Raw genomic sequence first — 6,000 nt, forward strand, 5'->3', positions numbered from 1 at the left:
TCATATTCACAAAGTGAAATTTAGTAATTCTAAACCTTCTTTTATTGCTTGTGGTAAGGAGATGGAACAGTACATTAATTCGATCCATGATTCAAAAAATAAGAAGGCTGCTAAAACCATTCAGTTATGCTCTTTCTTTAATGTATTTATTTGAAACTCCCCCTGGCTCTGTTCTTTTATATATATTTTTTGTTTCTGTATTAATGACTCTATTTGTGTGTTCTCATTGTTTGTATCGTAAAGATTTAATAAAGATCTGTGTATTTTACAAATAATGCAGTGAATTCACTTCATCTGTGATAAAGTATGCAAACACCACGTGAGTGTCACTAACGGGAGTAGAGTGTCCGGCCTGACATGTCTGTTACTCTCGCCGTCTGTAGCCGAGCTTCAAGTCGAAAACACCCAATGCTGCGTGTACTCAGCTGGCAGAAACAGTGTATGGGAATTTTCTTTATATTTTATCACTTTAGACAACAGAGAGTGATAGTAAAATAGAGATTCAACAGAAAAGCGGAGCTGCAATCACAAACCACTTTGCAGCACGCAGACAGGAACCGGAAGTACTGTGGAATGTCCAAAGAGAGACACTTCTTCTTCTTTTTCTTCTTTGTGCTTATTTGGCGGTTCGCATTCTTAAAAAGAGCATTACCGCCATCTACTGTGGGTAATAGATCAGAGACAAAATACACTAGACTAGATCACCACTACCAGAACAATCAGGACTCGTGCTTTCAATGTTGCTGCGTGTTCAGCTCCTCCATCTACGGCAAAGTCCATCTCATTCCAGAGAGGGATGCTGTAACAAAAAAAATAAATAAATAAATAAATAAAAAGAAAAATTATACATTTAGAACCCTTCTATATTCTATGGATCAAATTGGTTCTTCTTAAAAACTTTATTATTAACCTACCCCCTTCTACTGAATTTAAAATTATCCTTAATGTTAATTGCTGATTACCTTCCATCAGCAGTTCTCCTCTTAGCTTACTTCTTTCCTCTGAATATTTATTACACCTAATTAGAACATGCTCCACTGTTTCTCGTATTCCACACCAATCACACAAACCTGTATGATGTTTCCCTATTATTTGCATTGTTGAATTAAGTCCTGTGTGTCCCAATCTTAATCTAGAAATAATACAGTCTTTCTTCCTTTTTCCACTTGTCTTCCTTCCTCTACCTACCACTGGTTGTATTGAATGTAAATGTCTACCCTTTTCCTCATTGTCCCAGTACATTTGCCAATTATTATTTATCTCCCTTTTAATTATTGATTTGATTTCTAATTTGCTATATTTAACTTCCATATCTATAGTTTCTTTTGCCATAGCCTGTTTTGCTAACTTGTCTGCTGCTTCATTTCCTGCTACTCCAGTATGTGCCGGAACCCATAAAAACTGAACTATCTTATTTTCCTGTTGCATCATGAACAATATCTGTAGGATTTCCAAAACAATATCTTGTCTAGTATCTGATTTCTGAGCTTCCAGGCACATCAAGGCCGAACTTGAATCTGAGCATATTAACGTTTTACTTAAACCCATTTCATTTATTTTATTAATTGCTACCATAATTGCTAGTAACTCTCCTGTAAACACAGATACATGATCTGATATTCTTTCCCCTCTTGCCACTTTCAATCTGGGTATGATGTACGCTACCCCCACCTGTTCCTTTTGTGGATCCTTAGATGCATCTGTGAAAACATGTACATATTGTTCATACTTACTCCCAATATACTCTTTTGTCATCTCTGCCTCCAACTGCCTCCTATTTTTATCTTGCCTTGATTCCAATAATAATAAATCTACCTTGGGTTGAGGTAATATCCATAATGGTATTGTTGGTAATATTACTGCTGGAATAACACTGTACTCATTTAATTTCATATCCTGAACTAAATCCTTAATGATCCAACCAAAGTTGTTAACTTTCCCTTTCCCATGTTCCCAACATGTTTCAAGTATACCTTTTGTTGGATGACTATCCTTCTGCCCTTTTAGATTAACCCAGTATGCCAGTGTCAATTGCTTCCTTCTTAAGTGAATTGGCATCTCCCCCATCTCCACCTGTTATGCTGAAACAGGAGAGGAAGGGTAAGCTCCACAACATATTCTCAACGCTTGAGATTGAATTCGCTCTAACTTTCCTAACTGTGACTTAGCTGCTGTTCCGTATGCAATACAACCATAATCTAATATTGCTCTTATCATTGTTGAATAAATTGTTTTTAATGCCACTCTGTCAGCCCCCCATTCTCGTCCTGAAATACACCTCATTACGTTTAATATCTTCTTACACTTTTCCTCCATCTTGTTTATATGTACACTCCATGTAGCTTTGGCATCGAACCACATACCTAAAAATCTTATATCTTTAACTTGTTCTATTTCTTTATTATATAACTTCATCTTTAAATCAATACTTGACCTTTTATTTGTAAAAAATATATATTTAGTTTTCTCCACTGAAAATGTAAAACCCCATTTATAAGACCATTTCTCAACACTTTTTAACACTGCTTGCATTTTATTAACAATATATTCTACATTCCTACCTCTAAACCACAGCGCTCCATCATCCGCGAACAGTGATTTATTTATATTCTTATCTATTGTTGCAAATACATCATTTATCATAATAATAAAAAAACAAAGAGCTTATGACACTACCCTGCGGAGTTCCATTCTCAATTATTCCTTTCCTTGATATATATTCACCAATCTTTACTTTAATATTTCTTTCCATTAAAAACTCTTTAATCCAATTATATAATTTTCCGTCTATTCCAATTTGATCTAATTTGATCAATAAACCTTCCTTCCATAGCATATCATATGCTTTTTCTACGTCAAAGAAAACTGCTACTAGAGTTTCTTTATTTATCAAAGCTTTCCTTATATCTGAATCCAAATTAATAATTGAGTCCATTGTACTTTTTCCCTGTCTAAAACCATTTTGATATGGGGGAAAAAAATTATTATTCTCCATATGATACATTAAACGTTCTGTAATCATTTTTTCCATTACTTTACCTAAATGTGCTGTCAACGCTATCGGTCTGTAGTTTAGTGGAATACTTGGATCTTTACCTGGTTTTCTAATAGGAATTGTTACAGCTTCTTTCCAATTCTTAGGTAACGTCCCTTCTTCCCATACCCTGTTGTAAAACTCTAGAATGACTTTAAGAGATTCTTCACTTAACTTTTTTAACATTACATAACTAATTCCATCCTGTCCTGGAGTTGACGCTTTTGTATTTTTTAATGCCCTCTTCAATTCTGAATATGAAAAAGGCACATCTAGAATATTATTTGTTACTCTTTTTTTCCCTAAAATAAATGGATGTTCTTTTAATAACTTCTCCCTCATTTCCTTACATTCCTTCATCAAATTATTCGAACTATTTATTTTTGAAAATTCTTTTCTAAACATTTCTGCTTTCTCCTCATCACTTATTGCTATTTCTTCTCCACTACTTAACACAGGATACTCATATTCTCTTCTAATGCCACTCATCTTTTTAATCATACTCCATACTTCCCCTATTGGAGTATTTTTCCCAATTTCATCACAATATGCTCTCCAATATTCTTTCTTCACTTCCCTAATTGTTCTTCTAGTTTCTGCTTGTGCCTTTTTATATATTATCATGTTTTCCTTAGAATTTTAAATGCTTTCCTTTTCCTCTTAACTGTTATTGCACACTCCTCATTCCACCATGCAAAAAGAGAAACCCTTCTTCTTCGGTGTTTTATTGGCGGTTGGCAAACCAGCTTATAGGTGCATTACCGCCACCGACTGGACTGGAGTGTGGATCAAGATTTATGCATTATCTATGATGGGGAAGGAGGCCAAAAAACAAAAACAAAAACAAACAAAAACAAAAAAACCTAGCTAACAAACAAACAAACAAACAAAACAAAACAAACAAATATATATATATATATATATATATATATATATATATATATATATATATATATATATATATATATATTCTTTTACTTAATTCACATTCTCTTATAAACTTAACAATGTCTTCATATATCTTGTTAGCTGATTTCCCAAATAAACCTGACAAAGAAACATCATGGTGTTTCAATTTCTTCATTGACTGATGAAGGCGATATCTTTCATTGTTATATTTTCCACATTGAAGTAGCCTAATACATGTTTCAAAGAGAAACCCATAGTTCTTTCATTAATTTAATAGTAACTGAAAAAATACAGTCTATTCTTTTTCATAGCCTACATTCCCAATATCTACAAATGTTTTTTTGTTTTTGTTTTGTAAAATAATTTCTGCATTCAGTCTCTGTGAATATCTTCTTGAAATGAGTCAGTAAAATGAAAGAAAATGACCTGAGAAATACAGTATATCTAAAGAAAGCTTGTAGTGTATATTATTAAATGAAGTAAATCATTTCTAAAACAAATATTATTTGATAAAGTAATCGCGCTGTGAGGAATAAGCCTTGATTTGTGACACTGAAGTGGCTTAATGCAGCAGATATCTCATTCTAATGAGTCATTTATTTTTCACTTACTGGGACATTAACTTGTTTCGTTTGTGAAATTTTCCCGAACTATAATGCCAAACTCAAGTATGTCGAGCGCAGTATTTTGATTCATACAATCTGAAATACAACTTTCATTGAATCTAATAAATGTTGTAGGACATTCTCCAGTGATTTATTAAAGGGCATACTGCGTTACCAGGAAAAGTAATTAAATTACAGTAAGGTTTTACTATGTAACACGTTATACCCAACTCTGGGAGCATGACACTATAGTTCATTTATGTAAATGAGTATAGCAAAATAAAGTAAACTTTGACATATTTGACCCAATTCTGTTTAAATAAGCATGAGACATATTTCTCATTAACTAATTTCTTTAACATAAAAAAATTTAGTTTGATTTTATTTGACAGAGTTAAAGGTTTTTACAGAAGACTTTGGATTTCTCTTTTAATCAGGAAAATACAAATACAATGTTTATTTATTTATTTATTTCATTTTCATCATATTTTTATATTTTATCATATAACATAAATCAGATAAATATTATGAAACCTTAAGAAAAATAAATGGAAACTGTGTTACTGTGATGTGAGAGCTACAAAACACTCTGTATGATAGTTTTGGGGTTGGTTGCTTGTGTAACTTCTTATATGGTCACATTCTACTTAAACATAAAAAAATGTAATGATTTCCACTGAACCGAAGTTACAATGCTTTCCCAGGTGGGAAATACTTACAGAAACTCGAGTCAGGAATAATGGTTGAAACAGCAGCAGACTGGATTATCAGTGAGCTCATGTTTCCTCGACACACTTCAATCCCTCACATATACATCAATGATGAACTCCACACAGTTATTAATGAACTGACTTTAACTGAAAAACTGACTGGTCACAATTGTTCTTATTGTTATTGTTCTACTGTTTACTATTGCATGAAACCACTGATCATACATATCGATCAGTGCATGAAACCCATGTAAATGTGTCCTGTAAATGTTCTCACCGACACTGGCTGGAAATTCAGCGATCCTGTCATGATATGACATAATTGACATGACAAATTAACCTTTAAATGGCTCAGTATTCATTCGTGTTTTCAGGGCTGTTGGGGAACCGTGGACAAGTTACAGGGAAGTATTTTTTTATATGTGCTTATGAACATTTATCATCTTCAGTGAAGTTCAATAGCACATCTTTACCTGTAGCGCAGCTGTTAATGGAGAGACCTTACCCTTGTGGGACGGGGTTCCTGATAAACATCCAAAACACTTCAAATGTGAGTGTCTTTTTCTAGTAACTAGCTGAAGTATGTGGCATTCATTCATGCCAGTGACGAAGTGATTGTGCTGTGGATGTGACTGTGCCGTTCTGATGTTTGCGGTCCTTCCTGCTGACGTGTGGTCACATGCGGTCAGATGAAGCACAGGGGCTCTGATGGTCAAATATAGCACATGAAAATGAAATCATG

Source organism: Carassius gibelio, chromosome A9, assembly GCF_023724105.1.
Source record: "Carassius gibelio isolate Cgi1373 ecotype wild population from Czech Republic chromosome A9, carGib1.2-hapl.c, whole genome shotgun sequence".
Classification (NCBI taxonomy): Eukaryota; Metazoa; Chordata; class Actinopteri; order Cypriniformes; family Cyprinidae; genus Carassius; species Carassius gibelio.